The sequence below is a fragment of the Mustela erminea genome, chromosome 3, assembly GCF_009829155.1.
Source record: "Mustela erminea isolate mMusErm1 chromosome 3, mMusErm1.Pri, whole genome shotgun sequence".
Lineage (NCBI taxonomy): Eukaryota > Metazoa > Chordata > Mammalia > Carnivora > Mustelidae > Mustela > Mustela erminea.
In genome coordinates this window covers 139922042-139937212 of record NC_045616.1, presented here as the reverse complement: position 1 = coordinate 139937212, position 15171 = coordinate 139922042, and positions in this window count along the sequence as shown.

Here is a 15171-nt window from a genome sequence, read left to right as displayed (position 1 = left end):
CACTGGAAATACACTAATTGTTTCTCAACTGGCTAAATACATTGTATGAATATTCAACAGAACATGACATAGTAGTTAAAATATATAAATTTGAGCCATGTGTTTCAAAAATCTTAACACTGAACCAAAAAAAAGAAAAAAAAAAGGAGTTACAGGATAGCACTTCATAAAATGTCACTTGAGTACAATCTTTTATTTTATTTAAGGATATATGCATTTAATAATGATAAAAAGCATGCATGGAAATGATAATAAAGTTAAGACAAAGCTTATCCTGGAGGAAGTCAGTAGGTAAAATGAAAGAAGGGGAAAAGGGTACGCAGGCTACTATAAATGTTTCTGCAGTATTTTATTCCCTCCAAATAACAGAAGCAGTTAGGGGAAAATGTCAAGAAGCAGGAAGGTACTCACCACTATTTTCTATACTATCTACATGTTTGAAATATGCTGTATTACAGAGCTAAAAAAAAAATAGACAGCAATAAATAATAAGAAAATTTAATAATATCCAATTTAAAGCAATGGATAGATTATCCAGACAGAAAAATCAATGGGGAAACATTGGCTTTAATGACACATAACACCAAATGGACTTAACAGATATTTATAAAACATTCCATCCAAAAGTAACAGAATACACAGTTTTCTCAAGTGCACAGGGAATATTTTCAAGATAGATCATATGTGAGGTCACCAAAAAATCTTCATAAATTTAAAATGATTGAAATTTTTTCAAACATCTTCTCAAACCACAATGGTATGAAACTAGAAATTAATTACACAAGAATAGTTAGAAAACTAACAAATACATGAAGATCAAACAACATGCTACTGAGCAATAATGAGTCAAAGAAGAAATCAAACAAAAATCAAAAAATACATTGAGACAAATGAAAATGGAAATGAAACATATCGAAACTTATGAGACACAGCAAAAGCAGTTCTAAGAGAGAAGTTCATTATAATACAAGCCTACCTCAGAAACAAAAAAGTCTCAAATAAACTAACTTTATACCTCACCTCAAACAACTAGAAAAAAACAAAGGCCAAAGTTAGTAGAGGACAGGAAATAAAAATCAGAGCAGAGATAAATGAAATAGAGACTAAAAAGAAAGTAGAAAAGATCAATGAAACTAAGCTGGTTCTTTGAAAAGATAAACAAAATTAACAAACCCTTAGCTAAACTCTCCAAGGATAAAAAAAAGAGAGAGAAGAAACTCAAAATAAAAAATGAAAGAGATGTTATAACTAATACTAGAAAAATACAAAGAATCATAAGAGACTACTATGAAAATTATATGCCAATAAATTGGACAACCTAGGAAAAATGGTTAAGCTCCAGGAAAAATACAACCTACCAAGACTGAATTATGATAAAATAGGAAATCTGAACAGACTGATCACTAGCAAGGGGATTGAACCAATAATCAAAAACCTCCCGACAAACAAAAATCTAGAACTAGAGGGATTCATTAGTAAATTTTACCAAACATTCAAAAAAGAATTAATACTAATCCTTCTCAAAATCATCTAAAAGATAAAAGAAGAGAGAACTCCTCCAAACCCATCAAACTCATTTTACAAGGCCAATATTACCCCAACACCAAAACCAGGAAGGTATGCCACACACAAAAAAAATTTACAGGCCAATAACCCCTCTGAGCAGAGATACAAAAATCCATAACAAACTATTAGCAAACTGAATTCAATAATACATTAAAAGGATCATACACCATAATCAAGAGGGATTTATTGCAAGGATGCAAAGATGGCTCAAAGTCTGCAAACCAGTCAATGTAATACACCACATTAACAAAATGAAGACTAAAGATGACATGATCTTCTCAACAGATGCAAAAAAAAAAAAAAAAAAAAAAAAAAGGCACTTGGCAATATTCAAAATCCATTTATAATTAAAAAAAAAACCTCTCAATAAAGCAGGTATAGAGGAACAGAACCTCAATGTAACAAAGGCTATATATGACAAGTCCACAGCTAGCATCATACTCAATGGTAAAAGCTGAAAGCGGTTCCTCTAAAGTCAGCAACAAAACAAGGATGCCTTCTCTTGCCACGTTTATTCAACATAGTATTGGAAGTCCTAGCAATAAGGGAAGAGAAGAAATTAAAAAACATCTCCCAAATTGGAAAGGAAGAAGTAAAACTGTCACTGTTTGCAACTGACATATGTAAAAAACCCTAAAGACTCCATCAAAAAACTGTTAGAACTAGTAAACAAACTCAGAAAAGTTGCAAGATTCAAAATAAATACACAAAAATCTGCTGTGTTCTATACACCAATAACAAACTATCAGAAAGAGAAATTAAGAAAACAATCTCATTTACAATAGCATCAAAAAGAATAAAATACCCAGGAATAAATTTAACCAAGGAGATGAAAGACCCTATACTAAAAACTATAAGACTTTAGAGAAATTGAAGACACTATGAGTAAATGGAGATATTCCATGCTCATGGATTGAAAGAATTAATATTGCTAAAATGGCCACACTGCCCAAAGCAATGCGCATATTCAATGTAATACCTATTAAAATTTCAATGGCTATTTTTGCAAAAATAGAACAAACTATCCTTAAATTTATATAGAGCCATGAAAGACCCTGACCAATCAAAGCAATCTTAAGAAAGAAGTACAAAGCTAGAGGCATCATACTCCCTGATTTCAAGCTATCTTACAAAGCTATAGTAACTAAAACAGTATGTTATCAGAATAAAAAATAAGCATATAGATTAATGGAACAGAATAGACAACCCAGATATAAACCTATACATATGTGGTCAATTAATTTACAACAAAGGAGCCAAGATTATACAATGTGGAAAGGACAGTCTCTTCAATAAGTGGATCTGGAAAAAATTAGACAGCCACACGCAAAAGAATGCAACTGACCACTATCTTACACCATACACAAAAATTCACTGAAAACGGATTAAAGATTTGAACATAAAACCTGAAACCATAAAACTCCTAGAAGAAATTGGCAGTAGGGGCACCTGGGTGGCTCAGTGGGTTAAGCCGCTGCCTTCGGCTCAGGTCATGATCTCGCGTCCGGGGATCGAGTCCCACATCGGGCTCTCTGCTCGGCAGGGAGCCTGCTTCCTCCTTTCTCTCTCTCTGCCTGCCTCTCTGCCTACTTGTGATCTCTCTCTGTCAAATAAATAAATAAAATCTTTAAAAAAAAAAAAAAAAAGAAGAAGAAGAAGAAATTGGCAGTAAGCTCCTTGACAAGGGTTTTAACAATGAGGTTTTTTAATCTAACACTAAAAACAAAAGCAACAAAAGCAAAAATAAATAAGTGGTATCCCATCAAACTAAAAAGCTTTTACACAGCAAGGGAAACTGTCAACTAAATGAAAAGGCAACCTACTGAATCGTAGAAAATATTTATAAATCTTGTATCTGATAAAGAGTTAATATCCAAAATATAAAAGAGCTCATACAATTCAACACCAAAAAAACCCAAACAGTTTGAGTAAAAAATGACAGAAGATCTAAGTAGACATTTTTCCAAAGAAAACCTGCAGATGGCCAACAGGTATATGAAAAGACATTCCACATCATTAATCATCAGGGAAATGCAAATGAAAACCACAGTGGGGGCTGGGGGAGGTAGGTAGTGGGAGAAATGGGTGAACTGTTCTTTTTGTTTAACTAAAATAATTTATTTTTTAAAGAAATTACACAATCTATTTCAGAAAACAGAAGAGAAAACAGCAGAGGAAACAGCACTTCCCAACTCATTTCATGAAGCCAATATTACCTTGATTTCAAAACCAGACTGAAAAAGTATTTAAAAAAGAAAACTACAAATCAATGCTTCTCATGAATTTAGAAGCAAAAACCGAAAAAATATTAGCAATTGAATCTACCAGTGCATAAAAGGAATTATATAGCATGACCAAGTTGGAGTTATTCCAGGGATGCAAGGCTGGTTCAACATTTGAAATCAAATGATACAATCCATCATGTCAACAAACTAAGGTAAAAAGTCATAAGATGTTATCAATTGATGCAGGAAATGCATTTGACAAAATTCAGCACACACACACCCACACACACAAATACATAGGAAATATGCTATAAAAAAATATATATATACCAGAAAATGATGTGTATGTTGGGGGAGAGAAAATTGCAGTGGAAGATAGCAACATGTTACTAGTGATAATCAATGGATACTGCTTCTAGGGTTAGCAATTAGACCTGGCAAAGAAAATGTCACTTTGAGAAGAATATAATGAAAGAACTGCACTGTCATAATAAAAAGGCATACCATTCTTTCTGGCATTTTATTATAAAATGCATAATAAAATAAGAAAACAAGGACCGACCAAAAATGTGTCATAAATGGCATCAAAATCAGGAAAACATGTAACAGTTAGATGTTGTACTGATAAACTGATCAGAGAGGAAATTCAGATCAGAGAGAAACATATCAGAACTAACATAATATAAATGTGTGAAGTTTGTGAATTCAGAGAAAAGTATATAGGCCACCAAGATCTTTAGGAAAACAAAGAGAAAGCAAACAAGTGTGGATATTTTGTATTTTTGCAACCGAGAAAATGAGGCAACCCACAAAAGTAGGACACAACTGTAGGAGTTTAACCAAATCAGCTTCCAGTCTCCCCAGAGACTGTACTGTGCCTGCAACATCGCTCCTGCTCACCTCACCTGGGTTTTTCCCTTTTCCATGACATTTAACTAAGAAACCCTGAAAAGCAGTAATTCATTATTCAAGGCACAGAAACACTTGTAGTTGGGGTCAGCTTAGAAGAAGTTTAGAGGAATCATTAGCAGGGATATGTGGCAAAACACAAACGTCATAGGGAGTGGAGAAAAGAGTCTTCTCCTCTGTGGGCGCAGGTCACCAGGTCCGTGGTCACCACTGCTGCTGGGATTTCTTGCCCTGGTGAGCAGCCAGCCCCACTTTGTAATCCAGAAAGAAATGCAGAGTTAACATCAGTCCTGCCATAGGAACTCAAGCCAAAGCACACAGGCACACTCAGACACTCATGGGTAGGAGGGATGGCCCACAGAGAAATGCAGAAACCATTCTAATCCCCGAGAAAGGCCCCATGCCAATCCCCCATCATCACCTTCTTTAGCCACCTGATGCCCACTGTTCTTTTCCCAAGCAGCAGAGCCCAGAGTGTGAGACAAGAATCACAGACTTTCTTCTCAACTCCACCACGATGTGACCTTGAGGCCAAGAAAGGCTGAGTGACTTGATCAAAACTTCACAATTAATAGAATGATGGGGGCTCTCTTGTTAGAATTTGGGGTGTGTGTGTATGTGTGTGTGTGTGTGTGTGTGTGTGTGTGTATCACTACCTCTAATAATCACACGGATTTTTTTTCTGGCACAAATTGATGAATAATTAATTGTCCCCTTCTTTTTTAGTCAATGGAACTAACTAAACAAAAACAGGTTTTAAGGTCTTTGTTTGCTTGTTTATTCATCTGGCAAAGAATCTTTGGGTATATTTTGCATTTTTTTGCTCTGGGGAATAAGCCCCATGATGCTGCAAAAAATAAGAGACTTTTCTAGAGGATCAACTTCATATTGAATATATTTAGAAAATTTAAAAAGTCTTCCTGAAAATGGCCAGAATATTTTAATTGCATTCAACACATAACACGCTATCATATGGCAAAGGCCAAAGTGACTGGAACTGAATGAAACAAGAGCTGTTCTATCGTTTTAATAAAAGATACACCACTGAGAATCCTTAAAAAAAAAAAAAAAAAAAAAAAAAAAAACAGGATATTTGAATCAGGCATCCTGGTAACGAAAAGCTATTCTACTTTAGCCTTTATTTACTGGTGGTCCTCAAAGCTGATTGCTCATGTAAATCACCAAGGGAGCTTTTAAAATATTCTGATGCCAGGGTACTGCCCCCTGACCAATTAAAGCTATCTCTCTAGGGGTGCAGACTAGGCATCAGCAAATTTTAAAACTCCCTAGGTGATTCTAATACGTAGTCAAGGTTGAGAACAACTGGTTTAGACATTGCTATCCCAATTAATATTTAAACAGTCACAGCCCATTGGCTTTACTAATCCAGTTGTATTACCACCAGCACAAAAAAGATTATTTTTTAAATACCATATGAAAAGGAAGATCAATGGGCTCTTGAAATGCAAGTTACTCTGTAATCCCTCTGAGTCACTGTCCATTCCGGTAGTCCTCTTGTGTCTTAAGTCATTGCCTGTGCTTTTGTAGAACCTAAAGTGTTAATCCTTTTTCACAGACGCTAGTGCAAACCTTGATATTGAATAATCCACTGAGTTGTGTGTTTAAGATCTTTGCTTCATTAAGTCACCAGATATTCCTGGAAGCAGAAGAGTGGCAAGATGTCAACCTGAGCTTTGCTGAGCCAAAAGAATTAGCTTTTACCGTATTTCTAAAGATGAATGTGCTCTTAGAGTATGTCCATTAGTCCCCATACTCTAATGAATGTGTGGCCTGACAGACACAATAATTGGCATAGTTCAGAGTGTAAGAGAACCACTTTGATGAATTAGAATAAGGTCAAGGGAAAGAAGAAACAAGGATTTAGTTTGCACACATTTCTAACCATAGCAACAAGAAAGAATAAATAGTAAAAAACAAGATTAGGTGGACTTTGATAACCCATCAGTGTGGGACCCCCTCATCTCATTAACACTAATCAATAGGAAGGTGGCTTTGCTGTAAAACAGGGGCCCTGGAGTTCCACAGAACTTACTGCGTATCCTAGCAATGCCTTTTTTTTTTTTTCCTTTAGAAGTTTGGGAATTTTATCTACTGGAGCTAATCTCTGGAATTTCTGGCCTTATCTCCTGATTACTACCCAGTGAGATAGGTCACTGAGAATACTCTAGGATTTTATTTCCCGATGAGATTACTATCAACATTTTCCTCTTACAACATCATCCCTGGCCTTAAATGTGGCAGGGCTCTCTCTGTTGGCTCTGGAAAACATTTATAGCACTCAGGTATAATTCTTTTGATTAAAATGTGTTTTGCTTCTGCTCTTCAGTGAAATAATAAAGGTAGATTGCAGAGCAAACCCTTCTATTCCTCCTAAAAGGACCTGCTGTGAACTACAAAGGAGAAATACAGAAGTAAATTGCTTCAAATGAACAAGAGACCTGCTCACTCATGCTGGGTCATACTAAAAGAGACTTCCTTCTGTCTGGGCAATAACGAAGGGAAGTCTAATTCTTAACCAAGCTTGACATGTGTCTGAGACAAGACGTTAGTCATGCTTGGCTTCATCTTCTCAGGAATCTCTTGTTTAATTTAACTCAATGACTTTGGATTGTGCAGGAGGAGCACATTCTAAACCTGAATTAGACAAAAGAATCTAAACAGGAACCTGAAACCAGAGGGGGTATAGCTCAGTGGTAGAGCATTTGACTGCAGGAACCTGAAACCATTTCTATCTCTTCTGGGTCGCAACCTTATGGTAAACATGAAGAACAAATCAAGTCAGGAGACTGTGATCTCGTCTCTTGATAGAATCACAGATGTGAAGGTTTAAAAAAGGTAGAACCAATTATGATAAGCTATTTGGAATTTTTGAAGGGTGTTTCGAGAACTAGTGAGTGCCCTGTTTTTAATAAATTCAAAACAGCTTTGGCTTGAAAACATGTGCAGAGAGAAAACTGTTAATGACAGGGATGGTGGGCGAAATCACTGGGTGATAATTCTGGACCAGCTAAAATGATGCAGATTCTATTTGATCTTCTTTAGCTACTCATGTTTTTTACTTTCCAGTCGGTCAATTAACACAAATGTTTCATGTGACTACTACGTTCTCAGCACTACAAGATGGACAAAAGAATTATATGACCACTTCTACTTCATGGAACTTAACTTCTGGTTGGGAAGCTCAAAACCCAACCAAGCTATGAACCATCAACAAACAAAGCATACGAGGCCATATTTGTGAGAATTATAAATAATGGACTCCAACATATTCTCTTCTATATTTCAGCCATTTACTACTTCACAGACATCAGAGACAACTTGACTTTGCCCGTATTCTGGGACTAGTCCTCATCCCTTGGGAAAATTCTCTCTGTAAATTGTTCTTCATTTTATATCAGATGAGCCCAATCCAAACCAATTCAATATTTTCTGGTGGCTTTTATAGATTTTTTTTACCCCATACACAATGAGAAATGTAATTTATGTGAAGATACCATACCCACTACAATCATGTAACTGATAGGAAATTTTCATGATTTTTACATGGTATGACACCCTATGATACTTTGTATTTGATTCAGTTCTATTTGATGTCCTTTTTTAAAAAGAAACTGTCAATCACGATCCACCAAATGATTTTATAACCTACTAATGGGTCACCCTGCCATAATCTGAATGATATCAGTTGAGTCTGGATCTTTATTTTGAATGGTTATAGTAAAATGTGTCATGGATTTAAGAATCACATGCTCACTAAATAAATTATAACTGGCTTTCCAACAAGGGCTTTAAAAGCATGACTTGGCTTCATAAGCGTCTGTAGGTGTGGGTGATAGGTATTTGCTTGAATCAATCCTAAATCCATATATCCCCTCTACTTTCAGCTTGAGTCGGTCATAAATTTGTTTTCCCGGCCTCACCACCTTTTGGGTACTACCTCCAACTTCTAATATTAAAATTGGAGCTTCAATAGGCAAAATGTATTTTGATATCTGACGTTCACCACAGTCCCAGTATTATTTGGGGTCAGATTTTTTAAATAAGTGCCCCTGGACATGAACAGTCTCTGCCGGCTCCCTTGTCAGGTACCACAGACTCAAGGACAGACCTCTTCAATGCATTTCTCCAAAGTAGGAAGATCATTAAAACATTTGGTCTTTGGATGCTAAAATTATAGCTATCTATAATTGAAAGAAAAAGGAGAGATAGCCTGGAAAGATAAGATAATCTGTTTTGATGCTGAAGACTGAATACAATATTCAAATCAAATGCATAAAATACATAATGAAAAAGATATCAAATTGCTTTCAGTTCAAGGGCAGTAGAAATTCATTGTTTTAAAAAACAGAAGCACATTAGAGATATTCCTATTATTATTATAGGAAAGTTATATTTATGAGTATTTACATAAGGAACACAATCTACCCACTGAATTTGCAATAGAATCCCATTTGTTATCATTTGTTTACAGTCTTGCATTCCAGGTGAACAATGTAAAGACGGTTTTTACTCATTCAATAAATATTTATTGAGCGCTCACTACACAGCAAACACTATCCTAGGCTCTGAGGAAAGAGATGAACAAACCAGGCATGGTTCTTAGTCGCAAAGACTTGTATTTTATTGGGGGAAGATGACCAAACCCCAACAATAAATAAAGACAGTGAGCACCCAATAGTGATAAGTGTATGTGAGGAAGCAGAAGAGGTGATGTGATTGTACTGAGTGGCCACGTCCAGTGAACTGGCTGAGAGAGCCTGTCTGTAAATGACGCAACGTGAGCAACAGCTGAGTGGCCCTACGTGGCAGTCTGCAATGACTGAGGAAAGAAGACTGCCCACCAAGAGACAAACCTGCAAGAGGAATCGAAAGAAAGCTAGTAATCCTGGGTACGGTAGGCCAAGAGGGGGAGCAGCGTGAGATAATGTTAAGGAGGAGACAGGAACAAAATCATGCTGGAATTTTACTTTACGTATTATGGAAAACCTCTGTAGTGTTGTGGGCAAATCAAACGCTTGCTCTCAACAGACCACCCTGATGGCCATGCGGACAGTGAGCTGCAGGGAAACAAGGGGACACGGGGAGACCATGAAAAGGCACTTTGGTAGCCAGGAGAGAGATGTCATTAGTTTAGACTAGAGTGACAGGGCTGATAGCTTTATTACTTGGCTGTAATGGATGATAGAGCTGGTGAAGGTAAAATGATGCCATAGAAAAAGTGATGTGTGCAGCATGTCCTCATGTAAATGCATTAGGAATAAAGCAGAAAACAGGCTGCCTGAGAAATTTTTTTAAATAAATAAATAAATAGATAAATAAAATAAAAAAATTTTTTAAAAGGCAGAAAACAAACACAGGGATACAGGAGATATCCCCTCTTATTCCTGTGTACATTTTAAAGATATAATTGAAATCGGGGCACTGTTTTCACACTGAAAGTCTCAGAAACTATCACTGTTCTCAGGACCCTTGTTAAAACATCATACATGCTATAACTCAGGAAAAGACTCGTTCATGAGAGACTTCGTTCCATAAGGAACTCTCTCACCACAACAGAATAAGAAATTAAAATGCCATAAAGGAAGTGGGAGAACTGAATGAGAACAGCTGTGGGGGGGAAACTAAAGGAGAGAGATAGCAAGAAATCAAAAAAATATCCAAATGCTCTGGTCAAACCTCCCTTCAACCAAGTAGCAAATCAATCTATAGCTTCTACAACTCGGGATGTTACTGTGAAAGGCCCCCAGACAGCAACCAGCCCTCAGAAATATTTGAGGAATTGAACTGAATTTTACAAAGAAAGAATCTTTGCCTTTATCCTCCCTAAAAGCTTTATTGGAGATTTCAATTCCATGCTAATCACAAAATTTGAAGCATTCAAATAATAATCTAATTTCAAAAGTGCCTTGGCATATGTACCTGCCATCCACTTCTCTCCATGGATTTATGCTCTGGAAATTTCTGTTGGTGAACTTCTTTTGTTAGTCAATATGTGAAGATATACCTTCCTGCTATGGATTAAAATACATTCAGAGTTAAATTTTCACAGTTGGACGGTTTTGCACCTTAGGTTACTTTAGAAACCATTATTTAGATTACGTTTAAGTTTCATTATTGAGTTAAATAAATCATCCCAATTCCCTCCTCTTCTAGACTCCCAATTTTACAGTCTAAAACTGCTCTTCCTTAAGGCACATTCTTCATTTTGCCCTTACTTTGGCTGGCTGCCTTTTACCTTCATAGGAACAGGAATTAATTTTAATCAGACTTTCTCCTTTACAGGTTTCCATAACATCAACACTATAGTAATGTAGAGTTTTATTCCAAAAAGGATTGTAGTTAAGATTCCTTAGGCCTCAATGTACATAATTTCCTTAAAATAAGCTTTTATAAAAAGCAAAATATTCTATGACTTTTTTTCAGAACTCACTTGATCAAATTGTATAAATAAATACTTTCAGGTTTAATATCATTGATATAGCTCTGTATTTCTTACCAACTTCAGCCTGATTCATTGCTCTTGGCATGTTCGTAGGAATAATATCAAAACTGTTGAAAAAAGGCTTTTTGTAATACCAAGGGCCAACCTCTGGTTCTTCTCAATTATGCTGTGATAATCTCAATCAGTAGGTCAGGAATTAAACATGCTAGTTTCAGCTCTCTAGCCATGTAACTATTCTTAGAAAAAAAATGTCCTTACCTGTTCTTTGTGATTGGGTCTTTTAAAGGTAAAATTAAATAGAACATAAATGATTTCACATGTATCATTTAAAATAGAGGGGATTTGGGACCCAAATTATCCAATTAAGTGCTTAATTGATCACTTTCAACTGAGGAGGTGACAAAAGAAAGGGAAAGTCTTATAAATAAAGTACAATTTTTTGAAAAGTTGGATGAGTAGTTTCAAAAATACATCCAACATTTTCAATTGTCTCTGTATTCCTGCCAAGAGCATAACCCCAACCAAAAATTTTGGACAAGAGTTTCCTAGCCAATGCATGGTCCTTCTCTTCCATTTCATGGTCAGTAGGACCTGATCATCTTTGCATAATTGACTAGTAGCAGGCAAAAAAAAACCTAAATAAAATAAAACAAACAAAAATTAATGGATAAAATCTAAACTGCTTGTGTGCTAGAGTTTCCGGTTGTAATGCATAGAGGAGATTTAGCCTTTTTTTTTTAACTAAACAAGGCCCTTTCTTCTGCCCTCCAGGGAAGGTTAATTCATACCAGGGAAATACACCTCACCCACTCCTTCTTTTCCTTTACAGATGGTAAAGGAGGGGAGATTGATTAAGAGTCACAGCAGGGGCCCTGGGTGGCTCAGTGGGTTAAGGCCTCTGCCTTCGGCTCAGGTCATGATCTCAGGGTACTGGAATAGAGCCCGGCATCGGGCTCTCTGCTCAGCGGGGAACCTGCTTCCCTTCCTCTCTCTCTCTGCCTGCCTCTCTGCCTACTTGTGATCTCTGTCAAATAAATAAAATCTTTAAAGAAAAAAAAAAAAAGGGTCACAGCAGATGACCGATTGTCAAGCACAGGTATGGGTGAGTTTTTCATATGAATGTCCAGGCTTGGCAAACTAGAATGTTCCCCTTAATAAAATGGAAGGGGTTTGGGCCTGGGAGATGGGGGAGGTGTTCCAGGGCCAGGAGAAAGAGAGAGATTGGGTGAGAAGCAAATATCTTGGAGACTAGAGACTCTAGAGAAGGATTTTAGAGACTATAGGAGTTGTCTCTCAATTACAAGTTGTTTGTGTTACAACGCCTCCTCCGCCTTCTCACACCATCAAGATAGGGCACAATACACTTGAACTTGTTAAAAGAGAAGGGTTGAGGAATCAAGGAAAGGGAACCTTGTCACATTCAGATCGCCAAGGCATGCAATAGGGCAGCACCCCGGGAACAGTGAAATGACTCGTAAAATTGACAGCTGCAGCTGAAGCCAGAGATGACTAGAGAAATAGAAACCATTCCTCAGAACCCCCAGATCCTGAGAAGAATGCTAGAATCTAGTGACATAGGGGTTGGGGTTAATTAAGCCAATTTCAATCTATATATGAAGAAGGAAGGGAGGAAAAGAGGTAAGGAGAGGCAAGGCTACCTCTCTGAAGTCTGGATTACGGATTTCTCTCTAGGATCTTTAGATGAAGTCAGTCGCCTTAAAAAATATGGCTTCTGTGGCACAACCATCTCAATAATGCCTCATACGGCATCAACACAGAGTTTCAGTAGCCTGGCCTTTTTTAATTGGTTCCATTCAATAAGAATTATTCAGGTAGATATTATAATTGTGATTTTTAAATTCTTCTCCAAATACGATTAATGCATTTCTTTTTCTTTCCACAAATTTACTGATTTCATAAACAATAATTCTGTTCTTCCTGTTTGGGTTTCTCACTTTTCAGTAAACATTGCACTGGGCTTTAAAAGTACGTTAAATACAAAGTCACTCCCTTCGTTCAGCCTGTTGTTGCAATAGTAGTGTTGAAATGACAACAAATAAAATTCACAAATCCTATTGCAAGATGATTTAATTTTCTAAGCCTGGACTGGGTAATCTGTGTATATATAAAAGAAATGTACCATATTTTTCCTTTGTTTGTTCTCTACTAGCTTTCAGGGTTAAGGGGGATCAATAACTTGACATCATTTAGTATGCACGGTATGTAGTTTTTGTTTTCCTATAAGCAGAGAAGTTGGAAAACTACAGCCGTTTGAACCAAAAAAAAAAGAAATCAGTTTATTGGAGTACAGCCAACTCATGTATTCATTTGCTCTACAACAGCAGAGTTGAGTAGCTGCAGTAGAGAAGGTATGGCCCATACAGGCTGAAATATTTGCTCTCTAGCCCTTTACAAAAGGAGTTTGCTGAGGCGCCTGGGTGGCTCAGTGGGTTAAAGCCTCCGCTTTCAGCTCAGGTCATGATCTCAGAGTCCTGGGATCAAACCCTGCATTGGGCTCTCTGCTCAGCAGGGAGCCTGCTTCTTCCTCTCTCTCTCCGCCTGCCTCTCTGCCTACTTGGCATCTCTGTCTGTCAAATAAATAAATAAAATCTTTAAAAAAAAAAATAAAAGGAGTTTGCCCACACCTACCATAGCCCTTTTAAATTAAATAATAAGAGGGCCATGAGACTGAGACAGCTGTAATTCTACAGGGGATTATGCAAGCAAACCAAAACCTAAGCCTGTAAATACCTCAGGGTTACAAAATCAAAATGCTAAGGACAATCAATTGCAAATGGCCAACTAGGCTTTAAGCTATAGCCAATCAATAATTTCATTTCTTTGCTTCCACACTTCTAAGTCGGTCTTCCCCCTGGCTCCTTATGGCTCAGCGCTCCTTACCATCTCAGGTTTGACACTGTTCCATTCAACTGGGTAAGTACTTAGGGCACCTGAGGGGCTCAGTCGCTTAAGCATCTGCCCAGATCATGATCTCAGGGTCCTGGGATGGAGCCCCCCATCAGGTTCCCTGCTCAGTGGGGAGTCTGTCTCCTCCTCTCCCTCTGCCCTGCTTATGCACATGCTCGCTCTCTCTCTCGAATAAATAAATAAATAAAATATTCCCACAGTTTGGTGACTATGGGCCCTTCAACAGACAAATGGATAAAGAAGATGTGGTCCTGGGGCACCTGGGTGGCTCAGTGGGTGAAAGCCTCTGCCTTCGCCTCAGGTCATGATCCCGGGGTCCTGGGATTGAGCCCCGCATCAAGCTCTCTGCTCAGCAGGGAGCCTGCTTCCTCCTCTCTCTCTGCCTGTCTCTCTGCCTCCTTGTGATCTCTGTCAAATAAATAAATAAAACCTTTAAAAAAAAAAAAAAAGAAGATGTGGTCCATACATACTATGGAGTACTATGCTTCCATCAGAAAGGATGAACACCCAACTTTTGTATCGACATGGACGGGACTGGAAGAGATTATGCTGAGTGAAATAAGTCAAGCAGAGAGAGTCAATTATCATATGGTTTCACTTGTTTGTGGAGCATAAGGAATAACACAGAGGACACTGGGAGATGGAGAGGAGAAGTGAGGTGGGGGAAATTGGAGGGGGAGACGAACCATGAGAGACTGCGGACTCTGAGAAACAAATTGAGGGTTTGGAAGGGAGGGACGTGGTGGGGGGAAGGTTGGGGGAACCAGGTGGTGGGTATTAAGGAGGGCAAGTATTGCATGGAGCACTGGGCGTGGTGCATAAGCAATAAGTCTTAGAACACTGAAAAAATAAGATAAAATTTAAAAATAAAAAAATAAAATCTTAAAGGATAAATACTCAAAGTCAAAAATCTTAATATGCTTCAGTTTATCTTTTAACATATTATTACTAGTTATTGTCATGGTCTGTGTAGCTGCTGAAAACCATTTAATAAAATATCTTAATTATATAAAGATTTATTAAGGTTAAGGTAACCTAGAGTTTTTGCCTCGGCCCCTCCAGATTCACTCTCCAATCTCT